This window comes from Cucumis sativus, chromosome 6 (genome assembly GCF_000004075.3).
Source record: "Cucumis sativus cultivar 9930 chromosome 6, Cucumber_9930_V3, whole genome shotgun sequence".
NCBI classification, from domain to species: domain Eukaryota; kingdom Viridiplantae; phylum Streptophyta; class Magnoliopsida; order Cucurbitales; family Cucurbitaceae; genus Cucumis; species Cucumis sativus.
Window position 1 is genome coordinate 2,710,112 of NC_026660.2, and position 18,661 is coordinate 2,728,772.

At 29.0% G+C, this 18,661-nt stretch overlaps 3 long non-coding RNA genes across 3 annotated transcripts; all 3 read right to left on the reverse strand.

Moving 5' to 3' along the window:
• Positions 1–216: 216 nt before the first annotated feature.
• LOC116404410 lies at positions 217–2,149 on the reverse strand. The gene is made up of 2 exons (XR_004217258.1): positions 1,804–2,149; positions 217–1,691 (listed from the first exon to the last, which is right to left on the reverse strand). It is a non-coding gene; the product is annotated as an uncharacterized LOC116404410 (long non-coding RNA).
• Positions 2,150–5,211: 3,062 nt separating this feature from the next.
• LOC105435752 lies at positions 5,212–7,074 on the reverse strand. Its single transcript, XR_969693.2, has 2 exons — positions 5,656–7,074; positions 5,212–5,489 (listed from the first exon to the last, which is right to left on the reverse strand). It is a non-coding gene; the product is annotated as an uncharacterized LOC105435752 (long non-coding RNA).
• Positions 7,075–14,689: 7,615 nt separating this feature from the next.
• Positions 14,690–17,860, reverse strand: LOC116404412. The gene is made up of 2 exons (XR_004217261.1): positions 17,455–17,860; positions 14,690–15,173 (listed from the first exon to the last, which is right to left on the reverse strand). It is a non-coding gene; the product is annotated as an uncharacterized LOC116404412 (long non-coding RNA).
• Between the last annotated feature and the right edge of the window lie 801 nt (positions 17,861–18,661).

Here is an 18,661-nt window from a genome sequence, read left to right on the forward strand (position 1 = left end):
CTTTATTTTTTTAATTTTAATAGATTATGAACGGAAGTTATTAGTATTTATTGTGCTATGAAGTATTTATGTGTAGATTTAAATGAAAATGAGTGCTTAAACTAAAATTTATTAAAAGCTAATTAATTCAAAAATTATTTTTGAGAAAAAAATTATCTCTTTCATAGTCATAAGTTAAAGCTTTAACAAAGATTAATATAGCAAGAAAATGAAATGCAATTAAAATGTTACTATAATTATTATAATAATTGAAAAGGATTAAATGACATTATTATAGCTTAATATTAAAGTTGTAAATTCTATATTATAGCTTAATATTGTAGCTGTAAATACTATATTATAGCATTGAAAAAAATGCTATTATATGTTATAGATAGCACATTGTTTAAGCTATATAAACTGCTCTAAAGAAAAACGCTATCAAATGTTTTTATAGGAACGTATATAGGCTACATCCTCATACTCTACAACAGCACTCATTATAGCTTCATAAAAACGCTATAAAAAGTTTCAGACTTTTAATAACATGGGCTGTCAGGACTTTCGAAGAAAGCTATAAAAAGTCTATTATAGCCTTTTTCGTTAGGTATCGTATATGTTATTTCTTGTAGTGTATAAGTTTGGTTTTTTCTGTTATGCGTTCAGTTGTTTTTCTGCCAAGTATTATTGTTGTGGTAAGTTGTTTGTATCACCTAAAGTTAAAGGTTAAGTTTAAGTTCAAAAGACTAGGTGATTAAGCAAAGCTTAAGGACCTCAAAATTGAGTGTCTTTGACGTTTAGCCGTGTCAAAGATGCTCAAGTAGCATCACGTCTCTCATGACAAGCAAGGTTGTGTGCGGAACGGGGTGTGATAGAAGTAGAAGTATTTATTCATTCAGATTCATTCCTTTAGGGTCTCTAACTTGACCCCTGTCTTCAAGCGGCATTCTTCTTTATTATTTTGATGAAGTGTTATGACTCTATTTAATCCCGCCTAAGTGCAAACCCTGTTTGGAATATCTTGTTGGGGGTATCTAGTCAATAAAGAAAGAAATTTTAAACACAACTTCTCCACTGTTGAGGGAAAGGGCATGGCTCCTTTAGGCATTTCGATCCATGCGAGGATGTCAGTTTTGATAATTTCGCCCAAGTTAATCACCTTCTTCTTCATAATCCAGTACAAGATCATCGTGTAATCCACTAAAATTGTACTATCATGGCATGTGGGAAGGATCTTCTTTTTCCATTGAAAAACAACCACACATTCGCCTTAATAGTCAGCTGATGTGGGTACAATTGAAATCTTCCCATTTTGCGCCTGGCCACACTATCACTTTCAACGTCTCCTTGTCCAACCTTTTTTTTGGTTTTGTAATTATATCTTGCCCTAAGTATTCCATGTCGTTGGGCAAGTCATACAACTCGTTTATGACCTTCGTGTTGAAATGAATCTTTTTGCCATCAATTGTGGCTAACAGATCAGATGGATGAAATTTCAGATCATAAAACTTGTGGACAACATCATAAAACTAAACTCAATGGCTACCCTTCACAATTAACAATTAGTAGAACCTTTACCTCAAGTTATGCTAAATTGCTTGCTGCAAAGGAAACCATAAATCCCACGTGTGCATAATCAAAATTAAAATTAAAATTTTAATTACCTTAGCTTACCATACTTACCCAATTGGAGGTTGAAAATTCCTCTAAGCCTAGATGGAAAAATTCACCACTTAAATTTTCAAGCTTTGTCACAGGAATTAGGCATGTAACCAAAAGCAATTATGGTATTAAAATCTCACGATAAAAACTTCAAACACTCACCTAGTTCACCGATCTTAACCAAAATCGGTAAGCGGCAAGGACAAAGGATAGTGACGGTGGATGACACACAAATGGTCCAGATGAGGTTGGACAAAGAAAAAAGTGGCGACGAAGATTGATGAAGAACTGTGGGAGAGAGAGTCGGCAGCTGAGGTGGCTTTGAGGAAGAAGATGATATGTTTTGTCCTTTTATACACAATTAATGTTTAACCAAATCCCACCTATGAATACTTTTATGATGTGAAGTATCTATGCTTCATAGATTTTACATGAGTGATTGAGGAGCAAATCTATCGTAATAATATTTTGTTGTAATCATTTAACCTTTATGAGATGATGTTTCTTTTCATTGGGGCATACAACCTCAAAGTAAGTGATAATTGTACCAAACTTGGTTACAAATCTATGTGTCTCTCCATCCCTTGTTATTGTGTGATATTAAATTATTGTGTTTATCAATTATTATATTACAACATGATGTTTAACTTTTGTATTAATTTCAATAGTATTGATAATGATAATTTTTGAAAAAATAGAAATGACTTTGAAAGAGAAAGATTTTGGGATAGTATTTTTGTTTGTTTATAGAAAAAAAGTTGATGGTTTGAAAGGTGAAGTTATAAGGTGTGGTTCCTTAGTAAATATAGAAAATAGGGAAGAGAAAAATATCTTCTTCTTTTTTATTTTTTTTACTTAGGTATGTAAATAAGTTAAAAAAGAAATAAAAGAATTAAAATAGAGGTATTATTTTGGAAATGAAGAATAGAGAGAGAGGATAAGGAAGAAGGGAAATGGTGCAGTGAGGAGTGGGGTTAGGGGCGCGGTGTCGAGTGAACGAGAGAGAGGAGAATCAATTTGAATCTCTTTTATCTTTTATTATTATTAACTCCGGGTGGAACCACAAACAATAAATACAACCAACACATAAACAAAACAATTCAATTGGATTCAACCCATTCACTTTTTCTCTTCTTTTCATCTTTCACGAGATTTCTCTGCCTTCCTTTCCCTCCTGTCTCCTTCCCTATCCCCTCCCTAACCTAACCATAAATGTGTTGTGTTTTCCTGTATTCGTTTTCTTACTCTAATCAACTCCTAACATTCACATACACGTTAATAATTATTACTATCCACATTTATAGATAATAATAGAAGTTTTTTAATTCAAAATTTTGTTATATTTTAGTTTATTTTACTATAATTGAAATCACTCTTTTATTTTTCTATTTTTTATTTACTATGTTTTAAAAATTTACATATATAAATTTTAAGACTCTTTTCAAAAATATAAAAAACGGTAAAATATTTACTATATTTAATTGGCACTAAGTGCGCGTAATATATTTAATAAACGATGTTCTTTCCTACACCCTCGTTTATCCAAATTTAAACGATTTTTTCAAGATTCTTTGTACATGTTTGTGTAGATTTGGCTATCATTTGCTATATGATCGTTTAAATTTGAGTAGTCAAATCTAAACAATTTTTTAAAAGATTTTTCTGTACACTTCGTTTAGATTTGATCCATTAAATTTGGATAATCAAATCTCAATCTTTTTTTTCAAGATTTTTTAGAATTGGTACACTATCATTCATGTTTGTTACACGATCATTTATATTTGATTGTTTAAATTTGACTATCAAATCTATAAGATTTTTTAAAGATTATTTAATATACGATCGTTTAGATTTAGCTATTTGTGGTACATGATCGATCATTTAGGTTTGGCTATCAAATATCCAAACGATTTTTTTTCACAATCTTTTATATTTGGTACACGATCTTAAACCAAATAACAGTTTGAAAAAAAAATAAAAGAAAAATTACAGAAGAAAAAGAGAAAAAAATGATGAAAAAAATGACAAAAGGGTAAAAGAAAAAAATGAAAAACAAATCTAGAATATATTTTAAAAATGGTCAGCTTCATATATTTTTTCATTTGGTTACACGGAGTAAATATTTGTTATATTCATAAAAACTATCCTAAATTTTATTCATATTTTCATATAAATTTGGGTAGAGTTAACCTTTTGATACGTTCATTAACATCAAACATTTTAAACATTACAAAACATTAAAAAGAAAACCAAAAAATCCAAATATGATATAAGTTATAATTAGTATTTTAGCTTCTTTAATGGGAAGAAGAAAATCTAACTCCATAGTGTTGTTCCTATTTGATTTCTCCAAAACCGCCTTATACTTACTCCTCTCAAGTTTCAAGTTTGGTTTGAATTATTCCCTAAATTTTGAAATGATACAAGTCCAAAACCCTATTATTTTCATCACTCTAAAAATTAGATTTCAAATTGACTTTATAATTTTTTGAAATTTAAGATAATCTACATGCAACAAAAATAAAAAAATATTTACGATCTGTCTAACAAAAAAATAAAAGATCATGAAGTCACCATTGTACTTTCATAAATTTCAAATCTGTCATTGAATATTGCAGATAATTCATCACTTCTTTTTCTTCTTCTTCTTTTCAATTTTTTCATCTTCTCTTTTAGATTTTCTTTCTTTTCTTTTTCAACGATTTATTTTTCTGTTTAAATTTCTTATTTCATCTTTATCATTTTTAGGCAAGATTCTTTGAAGCTATTTTATGATTGTTTCAATAATTCTTCTCTATTTTTTTTTATATTCGAGAATATCAAGATGGTTTGAATATTGTTTCAAATTATCAACACGATCGCTTAAATTTGAAGTATTTTTCCCATTGTTTAAAAAGAACTACACAATTATGTATCATGATCTAAATGATCGCTTACCACAATCAACACGATTCTTTAGCATGGTTAACACGATCGTTAGATTTGAAGTTTTAACGATCATTTACATTGGGCTACACTATCCTTATCACAATCAACTCGATCGTTTGTCATTGTCAACACGATTGTTTAAATTTGAACAATTTTTTCTCATCATTAAAAAAGAACTGCACGATCGTCTATCATGATCTAAACGATCATAGATAATTTGTTTAGACTATAGTACACGATCGTTTAGAAGAAGATTATTTGTGTCTGCGTATAGCTGATTAATCGCATGTTGACTGAAGTTTTTTTTTTTTTTTTTTTTTTTGTATTTTCCATCTGTGAGCTTATTTTGTTTTCAAATTTTTTATATACAGTATAAATATTTTGCAAATTTGTTATATTTTTTTTTTAAAAAATCCATTTAATTTGATAAATAGACATTTTCACTCCTGACTAAAAAGTGAACATAATATCAAAGTTGAAAATACAAAATATTGAATCCATTTTTAAAAGTTTAGACTTTGTTTGGTAACTAGTTTATTTTTTGTTTTCAAGTTGTGAAAATTAAGCCTATTTTCTCTTGTATTCTTACAATGTAATGCATCATTTTTAAGTACAATTGTACTTCAATGTGTAGAAACTGAATTCAAACAACATTGGTTTTCAATTTTCTGTTAACTTTCTTATCTCTGAAAACAACTATAAATATAAAGGTGTATTAAAAAAATAATATAAGTTTTACATACACTCACTTTTACAAGTAGATATAGAAAAAAGAAAAAGAGAAGCAAAACTATTGTCCTTATCTTCAAACATCAAAGAAAGAGATCCTTTCCGTGGATGTAGGCTTTCATTGCCCCAACCATGTAAATCTTGTAGTCTCTTTATTCTTCTCCTTCATCTTCATTTGTGGTGTGTGTGATCTACTCCATTAAAACCAAACCACACCATAAAGAAAACTTTAGGGTTTGTAAATGTAGAGAACAAAGAAAACGAAGAGTAAAGAAAAGGTAAATTCATTTCATTTTTCCTTTCTTTCCTTGTTTTTCTTATCTTTCTTAACGTGCAGAAATAAAGGGAAATCCTTACCTTCATACACGTGTACTACTGTCATCACAAGAGACGTGACATCTTCTCCTCCAAGCTTAGGGGTGTAAAAATATGGGTTGAACCCGAATAACCCGGACTACTCAACCCATATTGTAAAAATTGGGTTGGGTTATGTTAAAATGTGGGTTGGGTTGGGTTGGGTTAAAAAGAATAGGATTTTTTCGGGTTGGGTTGGTTGTCGGGTTGGAGGTTGAAAATTTTGATTCAAGCCAACCCAACCTGAATTAATATAATACATAATAATAATAATAATAAAAGGAGATTAGATCAAGTTTTCTCCCACGCGATTCATGCGAAAATCTTTTCCTCAATTCTCACGCCGTCACGTAATTCACCGTCGGCTTTCCCTTTCGCACCACAACATCTCCGACGTCTCCTTCGTCTCAGCTCCCTCTCTCCTCCTTCGTCTTCTTTGTCTCTCCTCTGACATTGCCTTCGTCTCTCCTCCTTCATGTCCTCCGTCAGGCTGATCTTAGATCTTAGTTCCTCTGTCTCCTCCGATCTCCTTCGTCTCCTTCGACATCTCCTCCGTCTCTGATATCTCCAATCTTAGACATCTCTGATCTCCTCCGTCCTAGTCAAACATAAAATTGATCTGTCTCCAATCTTAGATCTCTATGTTTCCGATCTCAGATCTCTTCGTCTCTGATCTCAGATCTATCCGTTTTCGATCTCACATCTCTAAAAAAAAAAAAAACTTGTCAACCCAACCCAACTCATCCCATATTTCACGGGTTGGGTTGAAAACTTAATTCGGGTTGTGAACCAAAATAACTCAAAATATGGGTTGGCTTGAGAATGTCTCTCAATCCAACCCAAGCCAACCCGATTATACTCCTATCCAAGCTTTACACAAATTGTCTAGCACTTAAGATTGGGCCTAAAATCAAATTAGAAACAAACCCAACACAATGAGATGCATGTTAGACAAATTTTATAACCAAAAACTATTTTTTTAGCTTCCAAATTTTGGGTTGGATTTAAAAACACTTCTAAATGTAGCCAACAAATTTTAGAAACTAATGAATTAATTTTTGATTTGTAGGGCTTAATTTTCAAAGAGAAAAAGAAGTTTAGGGTCCTTTTAATATTAAAGTATTTGGTTCAAACTTCAAACTATTAAAATACACTCAGTTATTACATACAACTAAGTTAAAACAGAAGTTTTAAAGTCTCCTTAGTGCTTCTGTCAATTCTTTTTCCTTTTGTTCTAATCTATAAACCTGAATTGGAGGGACAATTTTCTTATGAGATAAACCAATGCGAAAGAGTTAAAAAGAGTGAAAGTAAGAGAAAGAAAAAGATAGAGAGAATGGAAAGTGTTAAGTCATAGAGAGAAAAAATGAAAGAAAAAGATGATGAAATTTAAATTTCCTGCTCTTATCTCTTCTTTTTATGGTAATTTGACATTGGTAGGCTCTACCAAAAGAAAGAAATCTGCAATGACAAAGTTACCTCCAAATATAAAACTCCTCCTGTGGCCTTACTCTTTAAGGTGATTTGACATTTGTAGCGTACAATTAAAGAAAGTTGCTATTAAGATCACCTAACCAAAGACAAGCTTTTAAAGCCACGTTACCAAAACTGCATTAAAATTTACTGTAATCCAAATAACACCTCAGGAGACAATTCAAAAATCAAGATCATTTCTTAAAATAAAAGTGAGGTAAAAATGGTGAGGAATATTACACATTTTCAAACTATTTATTAAAATATAGGTTATGACCCTGTGTCAATTATGCAGTCTTGACAAAAATTGAATGTGTTTTTAAATTTTAACTAAAATTGATTCTATGTTTAAGATTTAAAAACAAATCAATTTATTTGTTTAGATGGTGGAGGGTTAAACATTTTGACCTAACACCAATTTATTTTTACTATTCTCAAATCAAATATGTTCTTTAACAAATTAAAGAAAAATAATAAAAAACTAAAATTTAGAAACCACAGCCAAACCTAAAACCTAAAAAGTCGAGCAACATTACTACATATATCTATATTTGTTTCACTAAACTAATTTTCTAATTAAAATGTTGATTGAGAGTTTTGTGTGAATAGACAAGGTCTAGCATATTAATATCATTTTTTTTATAAAAATCTACGACTGTATTTTTAGTAATTGTTTATAATTGAAAAATAGTTAAAGGTAAAATAAAATTATTTATATCAATACAATGTGAAAACATATGAGAAGACTCTTCGTCTATCATATGTCTCGATCGTGCTTACATTTTGTCATATATTTTATCTTGAGCAAACTATCAATGATAGTTTTGTATGGCTCCCAAATAATGTTAAACATAACATATTACATTAAAACAAATAATCCCCTTATACAATGTTGTACTGCAACTTTATATGGTGCATGACTTTTTATACTAAAACACCCGATCATATATTGTACTGCAACCAATCTTTTTAATTTAAAAAACTAATACCGGTCAAATCAAATATTAGAAAAACTACAAAAAAAAAAAACCCTAAAATTGTACATTAATCCTCTTAAGTATAAAAAACTAATTAAAAAAAAAACTTATCTTCCACTTTCTTTCTTTTAAGGATAATTTTCATAAATATAACAAAACACAAAAATATTTGTAGCTCGTGTAACAAAATAAAAAAGTACATAATATTTTCATAAATTCAAATTTTGCCCCTGAATAATGTTGACTATTTTCACTTCTTTTTCTTTTTTTTTCTTTGCGATTTATTCATCTCCGCTTCATATTAGTACTTTTTCTTTATTTTACAATATTATGGTTATTTATATAAATATTTACCAATTTCTTCATTTCCTCTACTAAAATTTCTTTCTTCTTCATTTCTCATCTTTTTTTTTCTTGGTATAAATCTAAATGTTCTTTTTTTTTTTTTGTTATTTCACGTTGTGAGTTTGTGGACTTTTTCCTTTCTTAAAATTATTCTATAGGTGTACATATTTTCGCGCTTGGTTCTTTTTTTGAAAAATGTGTTTTAACTACTATAGCCTAAATAGGGTGCCTTATTACAAGTTTGGACCTAATGTTGCCAAATTTTTTATAAATGTTCTAATGGACTTTAATTTTACACAAATGTAGAGCCCAAAAGACCAAATTATCCATCTTTATTACTAATAATATATTAAAAAAATAGAAAAATGAATTAAAGGAAAGTTGACTATGATTAAGATTTGGATTTATTAGATATCCTATGTAAATATGGTATGTGATTAATTCTATTATGGTAATATTACAATCAAAATTATCCTTTAATATTTTTATGTCGGTGATTTTGTTAAAAAAGATCTCCCCTACACTTGATCTCCCTCTGTCCACTCTTTCTTATTTCATTTATCTTCAAAAAAAGAATTCGGTGAATGCATATTCATTTCATATTATCAATTGTGTATGAAATATATGCAAGGGTGAATATGTGTGAGATATTGCTAATGATATTTTATATATACGGTACAATATATGATATATTATGTGTCTGCTGCTTAATGATATATTTTGTGTCTGATGATTAATGCTTAATGCTTCATGATATTCAATATATACTGTAACATATATGAAATATTATGTGTCAGCTTTTTAATTATATATTATATGTGTGATGCTTAAAGATTAATGTTTAATGATATATCATACATCATATATCATATATACTATAAACTATATGATATTTTTTTATGTTGTACGTTTGCTATTTAAATAAGAAAGAGAAAATATTCATTATATATTGTTTACTATAGTTCACCATTTAAGAAACAAAATTAATAATATGAAAAATTTAGTTGAAGGAGATTGACCGAAATATGCATTCATTGTACTTTTTATTGACTTGAAACTTCAACGAAAAATTAGATCGAAATTATATATGACAAAATTTACATAAACATGAAGGAGAAAGAAATATGCACTCATCGGATATACTTGAAGAAAATGAGCAGAATAAGAAAAATATGAGAAAGATATAGATCGAAAAGATAAAACGACCAAACCGATCGGTGAAAGGCGTCGGAAAGGTGGCAGAAGGATGTGATATTAGGATGTCAGATGAAGTTCAATAAAGATAATTTTATTCATTTTGTAGGGATCCTCGAACAGTTCCCCGTGGGAAAGTTGGTGGGAATGGGAAATGAGATAGGACGGGAGTGGCATCCCTATCCCGCTTCGTCCCGTAGACATCTCTATACCAGTGAGCCCTTAAAACAACCAAATGGTCATTAATCAATCATCTTAAAAATGGGCAAAAATCAAAATGAATGTTTAATATTGGTCATCTACTACAATTTGTATAGGACAAAAATGGGGTCGATTGAATAACAATAAGGGTTTTTTTTGGAAAAAAGTAGTTAGAAAATGTTGTTTTGGAAAATATTAGGAAAATAAAGTTGATTTTTTGAATTTATTGAAGTGAGAGACGCACCCTTAGTTCTTCCATTGAAGATTTTGCTACTTGTTTGTTTGTTTTTTTTTTTCCTTTTAACATTTTCTTTTGTTTAATTTGTATTTTTCATTTATTTTCAACTAATTTTATTTATATTTTAAAAATATTAAATTTAGAATTAATGGTTTATAAAAAAACATTTCTCCAATTGTTTTGGGGTTAATTTTTATAAATATAACAAACCGACAAAATATTAGGAGTCGTGTAACAAAGTGAAAAAGTATATTAAGCTGATTATTTTTTTAAAATATTTCACGTTTGTCTTTCCTTCTCATCATCCCTCTTCTTTTCTGTGATTTTTTTTCTTCTTTTCATCATCTTTTTTTGTAATTTCTTTAATTTTTTTCAAACACTTATTTGGTTGTTTAGATCGTGTGACAAATATAAAGATTGTGAAAAAAAATCGTTGAAGTATTGGATAGCCAAATCTAAACTAGAGCCAAATATAAATGATCATATAACGACCAAATCTTACCAAGAATTTATTCAAAGAATTGTTTAGATTTATGTTTGATCGTTTAGATTTGGAACGTTCATTTACCAAGTAAGATTGTTTCTCAAATATATTAGTTGTAAATTAATCGGATAATTTTAGGAATTTTCCATCGTAGAACTTTGAGTTTTTTTTTCATTTTTGAAATTGTTGGCTAAATAGTTTGCCAGTTTGTTATATTTTTTAAAATATTCTCTGTTTTAATTGAATTTTTGTTTTTTTTTTCGGTCCATCATTTTTTGAATTTGAGCTTTAAATTAGGATATTACCTTTTCATTATTTTAAATTTAGGCGTGGAATACGTTTTTTTTATTTATTTATAAAGTAGTAAGTTCAAGTCAATTTGACAAGTTTTGAAAATCATTTTCTACATGTTTTATATTAGATTTATTATTTTGAGTTTATTTAGTAGATGCTAGTTTGATTAGTTAATTTTTTTTTATGCTTTTGTGAATTGAATAATCAATTATTTATTACTATAGTATAAATTATTTTAGTGTTGTTATCATAAGATATTATATTTATTGAAATAGAAATTTATCTTTAAAATAATTGAAATAGAAATTGAATTAACTTAGTACGACTATAATTAATGGATCAAAAACTAATCATAATTGTAGTTGTTTTAGTCTACAATTGATGGGTTGATATAATTAACTATAATTTATAATTAATTAAACTATAATGTTACAATCCATTATGATTTAGAGGGTTTAATATGCAACTAAGTCCATGAGTGTGACTGAGGTATCTCACCTATCTTCTTGGTTATTGACTGATGCTTTTTCATTTTTGGTGGTCTTTATAGTCACAAATAATATATTCTACGCCTGAATCCTAAAGTTCAAAATAATGAATCGAATAAGAAAATAATTGAATTTAACACATAAAGCATTATCCTAATTTAAAGTTCAAGCTGAAAAAAAGACTTTGAGTATAAAAACAGCAAAAAGTCGTTACATTAAAACAATTACAGAAATGTTTTCTTATTTCTGTAAACAATAAATTCTAAATTAGTATTTTAAAAATAGAAACAAGATTGGTTCAAATATATATATATATATAAAGAAAAGAAAAGAAAATGTTAAAAGAAAAAGAAAAGAAGGTAGAGAAAGAAGAAATAGATTCGTAATGAGAAAAGAAAGAAGAAGAAGAAAAATCCTCCACCGACAGCAGTGGAAGAATAAAATATGAAAAAAGAAAACTGAGGATGCATCTCTTCCTATAAACTCTTTCAAAGTTTTTCAAATTTGTTTTTGATTAATTAGCTACCACTTCAAAAAAAAATTCTTCTAAAATTACTTAATATAAAAAGTTTCAAATACTCTACTAATATATATACTCATAATAGTTAAGCTTAATTTGTAGGTTATGTTAAAATTAATTGTTTGACTGTTGAAATGCTGTAATATTCCACAATATCAATAAAATAGATAGATTCTTCAACCAACGATAACCAAAGATTGTTCTTATTTGGCAAATAAATATCAATTCAAACTTTCAACTTCCATGTAAAGATTCTACGATATCAAATTGAGCTTTTCATTTCACAACAACAGAAATAATAAATCTTTAAAATTCTATATTAATCATTTCGGTATCCTCTACCAATTTGTGATTGTAAAACAATAATGGTTAAATGCAAGAAAACCAAAAAGATGACTTGTGAATTTTTTTTATAATTTTTGAATTGCTACAACAATTTTAAATATACTTGTTCTGAGGTTGAAGTGAACCATTGTTTTAAGGGTTGTTTTACTGTTTCATATTTGGATGACTTACAAATTTCTCCATTTGACTTGAGGAAATTGGATAAATTGATCCCATTTCCCTCCCCCTCTTCTTAGCTATGAAGGGACGTAAGAATCCCACCTTTCTTATTGCATAATAAAATCAAATCCCATCCATTATTCACTTTGGAAAGAGAATTTGAAATTTTGCCCATTACTTGTCTCCTTCATCATAGAATAATGGAGCCATCAAATTAAAATTCCTCCCCCACCTATTTTTCCTACTCTTCATATTCATTTATTCCATTTCATTTACTTTATTTCTAAATCTTCTCATTCTCAAAACAATTGAAGAAATAGTACAATCCAAATGTCATTTATATAAATTTTTCCTTTTTTAAAAAAGTAAAATTTTTATGATGTACACTAATAATTAAAGTGGAAGTTATGATACATTTATATAGATAAAAGAAAATTTAAGTTAGAGCATCTTCAGTGATATTTTAAATTTTATGCAATTTATTGATTTTTTTTCATAGACAATGAACATTATATCAATTCACCAAAGGAGGAGATTTAAATCTTTGTGTCCAACCAAAAACATAACTAAATATTTAGACGTCATGTGCTAACCATTTTTTTTTTTTTTGTCTTTGATTTTTTGAATTCATTTTCTTACTATAATTTTATATTAGTTAATTTAAGTAGAGAGTTGTATTATTAGTCAAATTCTAAAAACAAAAACGACTGTAAAAACTATTTTTTTATTTTAAAATTTGCCAAAACATTGATAGAAAGTAGTTATCAAATTCAAGAAATTTTCATGTGGAAGAGGTGTTTATAAGCTTAATTAGTTTTCACGAGAAAAAATTAAAAACAAAATGATTACCAAACAAGACGTTAAAAAATAGTTTAGGAGGAAAAAAAAGTTCTCTACTATATTTTTCTCCAAAATCTTAATTCATTTTTCTTAATTTGTTTATTGTTTATGTTAATTTGTTTGTTGTGTATTTTTTTTTTCAACTTTTTTTCAAGAATGCATAGCAATATTTTTGAATTAATAAGAGATTTATATACATGCTTACAAATGTTGTCAAACTAAGGTATAATCCTTTTGGCTTCCATAGATATTTTATTTTATATAATGGTCTTACATCAATAATAGAATGTTTTGTAATTTTTAAGTCTCTCCCTATAACATTTTTTTAATACAACTTCTAGTTGTAACTTGTAAAGTCGACATTTCTTTTTATATAAAATCACTTTTTTTTGTAATTTATTTCTTTTTCTTTCTCAACCCACCCTCTAAAAATTTCTTTATTTGTATGTTGGGGTAGTGAAGAAGGGTTTATGATAAAAGAATGATCGATTAAGCAATTTATGAACAGTTTAGTGGTGCAAAATTGGAAGAAAATGTGTCGTATGAGGTTGTAAGAAATAGGTGAGCCTAAAAGAGTTTCGAAGATATCGAAAAAGAAATTCTAAAGTTAATTTAAGCTCTGAAATAAGTTTTGATTTTCCCATTAAATTTTCAATTTGGCTGTGGGTGAAAATTTGTTATCATGAAATTAATCCCCTTGAAATGTGAAATATTGTGCATATTTTAATTTACACTTTTCCAAATTAACCAAACTATATTAGTTTAGTTTTGGTACATGTTTTTTTAATTATTTAAATAATAAATCATCTAATAGTTAGTTATAGAATATATATGGGAGAATGTAATATGATATTGTGTATGCTTATTTTGATGTTGATAGAAATTATATGTGCAATTTATACAAATCCCATTTTTTTTTATATATTAAAACAAAATGGCAAATTGCACATGTTACTAATTAGTAGTATAGTATCTATATCTGTACTATTAAAACAAGAAGCTTTCTCTCCCCATTTTGCCAATTTCATTTAAGTATTTGAAAGTATAATATTAATGGTAATTTTGTCAATTTTAAAACTTGTTAAATAAAAATTGAAAAGAAATTTGTAAACTTACATGACATGACTTGTTAAGTTAATTAATAATTAAAATCTAAATACATTAATTAGATATTAATTACACTTTATTTTTTTTAATTCCAATAGTTTCCTAGATTTTCATTCATTTCTTTTAAAAATGATTTTCATTAAAAAAAAATTATCATTACAAAACCATCCACTAAGTACAGTGATTAGACACTTCACACCAATAATAAATGCGTATTTTACTATATTTTGTATTTTAGTATTAGTTTTAAAGTCAAGAGTTTAAGTGTTTTTCTTCATATATTATTGTGAAGTGTGTTAAAAAATCTTGGTTAAAACGAAACAAAGTTTTAAGTTTTAAGTTTAGTATTTTTGGCACTTAACACATTATACATAGGCCTTTGGCAATTGTACAATATGAATAAACACATTATAAATAAGTACAAAAATGGAAAAAGTAGAAATTACATTACAAGTTAGAGGAAGATGAGGGATGAACTTTTCTCTACTCAGATCTCAAGTTCTCACTTACAGACTAACTGGAGAAGAAGAAGAAATGTTTTACAAATGATGGTAAGGGATTCCTTTCTACCACTCTCTAGGATTTAGCCCATTCAGGCCTCTTTGTGACGGTCAATTCAGACTTTGCTCTCCTTCTTATGGTGATGGAATCATTTTATAGGTAGATTCGGGCTAGAAACTTCTATCTCCTGAACATGCATGTCAGCATCGAAAGCTACCTATCTCAAGTCACATAAACTCCATGTGCACCACTTTTGTCTTCTGACGAACCTCTTCTCGCGTAGTAATAAAGTCTTCTTGTGTAGTCTTCAGGAAAGTTCCTCTATGATTTGCTAGCTTCTTCTTTTGTTCAAATCCTATGTAATTAAGATACTAAAAACAGAGTGAAACGAGCATGATGCTTATGTGAAGTGTACTTCTGAATATTTATGGATTTACAACATAAACCATGCGTTATGACACATTTATTAAGCATTTGGTCTCATTATTCAACTTGTATTTCAACAAGTTATTAGCATGTTCAGGACAAGAGTAAGCAACGTAAGGCACGTGCTTAGGCCATACGAGCTGCCAGCACAAAGACATCATCAATCATGCACAACACATGGTGCGTGATACACATAGCACGCGACCAGTCATCTGCATAGATACATAGCACACTGCGTGTGGCTGTGAGGCGCGCACCGTGTGCATGGCCTTGCAAGGTTAGAACATTGTCAGGCCCTTGGGCCCTACACGTGCGAGCAGACTACTGTCCATGCCTGTGTGTCAACCAGCCCACATGCCATATTTGGACATTTTTTAGTGTTTTAGAAATTTTTGCTTGGAGTTTAGATATTTTCTTATTGTTATGGACTAATTAGAGTATAAATACCCTATTTTCAGGACAAGTGGAATATACTAGCCTATGTTCAATTATGTGAATGTATAACTAAGAGTTGGTATTTGATAACTTAATGTAATTCTGAATGATTAAAGATTTCTCAAATGTTTCTAAAGCTTTATCATGTTAATTTTACAATGATCTATACATTCAAAGTTGAGCATTGGAATAACTATTTGGAAATCATGTTTTAGAAAATCATCGCTCACCAGACATTTTTAGCTCATTCTTTCAAAATGTTTTTTGACATTCCATGTAATGATCATGTTTCCTTGATTTGAGCTTATTGCTGGCCCACCGACCAATCTAATAGGAGATTTGTAAAGTGATCATGTTTGAGGTAGTACTAGATCATAGTCAATTATGTTGTATATACACACGACTTATTTGTTTTAAAAGTCTTGTCTTGACAAAATCTTTGTAAGATAATCATCTAAAAGTTTATAAATAAAATGAGATGCCCTTGAATTTTCTTTATTTAAAAATTGGGTTATAAACTTCTATTACAGTTTTAAGTAAGGATTTAGAGGCTAGGGTTAGCTGGTATTGTTGAAGGAGAGACGACATCAGTTGACTTCTTGTCATCTCTCAAATCAAGAGTAGGTGGTCCAAGAAGGGGGGTGTGATAATATCGATTTGAACCTTATTTAGCATATGGACTAAATTAAGTTTTTTTTTTTTTTTTTTTGTTAGGCTCAATTCAACTTTAGCTTGACCCAATGGTCATGATGAAAATACGTGGAGTCATCAAAATGTCACGCCTCGTCCCAAAAGTCACTTTACACGACCTAATGGAGGCGTGCCACCTAGACACTCAACGTGTATCTCCCAGCAAGATAGCATACTGAATGTCTAGTAAGCGGAATTACTCCAACGACCAAAATCAAACAACTTAAATTTAATAAGCACAACACCGCAAAATAACTTTAACAACCAACTTAACTCACTTAACTTAGCTTTACTTAAACTCTTTAACTACAAAGCAATAAGCACCAAACAATGAAGCGGAATAAACATAACTTCTACTCTTTATTAACTTAACAGTTTACACCAAATACAAACAGAATTCATGCTTTCTTTACAACAAGACTCAAATAAGAATCTTAAACGCCTTCACAGTCTTTAACCTTCAACGGTCGCTTAGCTCTTTAGTTCGATCGCTTAGCTCATTGACCAGTTGCTTAGTGCTAATCGCTTAGCTTCCTTATAGATCGCTTAGCTTTCAATTCGATCTCTTAGCTTCTTACAACTTAGGGTAGGAAAAGCTTAAACCGAAAATCTATGACTTAGTGAGTGACAGTTTAGAAATACCTTTTGAGAAATTCTCAATTCAATTACAAAAATCACTTTTCATTTTCATAAGCATAGTCTCACAGTGTCTCATTTTATAAAACATATAAATTATACATTAGCCATTAGCCATTACTTATTTCTTTTGCACCAAGAACATGAACTAATCCCTTGCATAGACCCGAGATTCATCTTGCCAGCATCTCTTGGGAATTTTTCTGGCACATTTTTCGTTGCTTAAGGGCGTTTACTTAATGCCTTTACTCATTATGTGCACATCACGTAATAGTTAACTTATTGAAAGGAATAAGGTTAATGGTTTACTCACATACAAGCATCACAATCAACAATCAAGAAACATTAGTTTTCTTTTCAAATTACAACATTAACATCAACAATGTAACATATAATAATGTATGCGTACGACACAAGACTTAGAAAGAAAGCTTCCAAAATACTTATACCTTTATAAAAATCACTCACAAAATGCTTAGTTTTCTTCATTTCAAAATGCTTAACTTTGGCTTCTTCTTCTCGCCTAGTGATTCTCAACAAGCAGATCAACACTTAAACTTATAACTCATTAGACCATGCTACCATCTTAAGCTCAACATGCAACCAACCATCAACTCAAGGTTAGACATATCTCTTGAAATGCTTACCTTATCTTCTTAAAATACTAAACTCTTTCTCACCTGGTCACATCAGGATGCCTAATTCTTAGTGTTGAACGAGTGCTTCTTTAAATTTTCTTTTTTGCCTACAACCTCCTACACGATCATTTAGTTATCTACACGATCGTCTAACTTTTCATACGATTGTTTATCTTTCTTACGTGATTATTTAGCATTCAAACGATCATTTAACTTTCTACACAATTGTTTAACAAAATACTCATTCAAAACTTCCTTCAAAACCCTTATTACTAACAATGACCTTCATCTTAAGTGTTGATCTTAAATAGGATTTGTCAATTTATGTCCTTAATTTCAATTTGGAACACATGTCAATTTTTAATTGGTCCTAAATTCAATTATTCATATTTTAATTTGGAAAATGACAAGACAGTTTGTGATTGGTCCAAAATTTTTCGTTCAATAATATTCTCAAGAGTTTAATTTAAGAAATAAGTCATTTTAGAGAAAAAAAAATAGAGGTATTTCACCACCATTAAAAGTATATTTTAAACATTTTTTTTATTAAAAGAGTTGAAACAAAATTGAGTTTTTTTGAAAAACAATTTTTTTTGTTAAGTAAATTCAATCAAATCCTTTGAAGATAAGTTTTTTTTCCCCTTCTCTGTAGACATAAAAATTGGCCTTACTTTGCCATCATAATCGAAGGTAAATTATCTTCCAAATACTGAAAAGATCATCCAAAAATAGCTAACTTTGGAAACACACAGCTTGGAAAGACACACATCTCTAATCTTTTTCTTCTTTTCTTTTAGTTCTCACACACCCACTTGCCTCCTTTTTCTATTCTCTCTTTTTAATATCAATATTATTAATAACAGGAAGTACTTTGTGTACAAGTTAATGCCAAAATAAATGTGGACCAAAAAAGCTGATGGCCTAACCATATCAAGATAGGCATATATGAATTTGATTGGCATTTTCCACTACCATACCCAACAAGAAAGTGATCCTTACTTGAAACAAAAATATTATT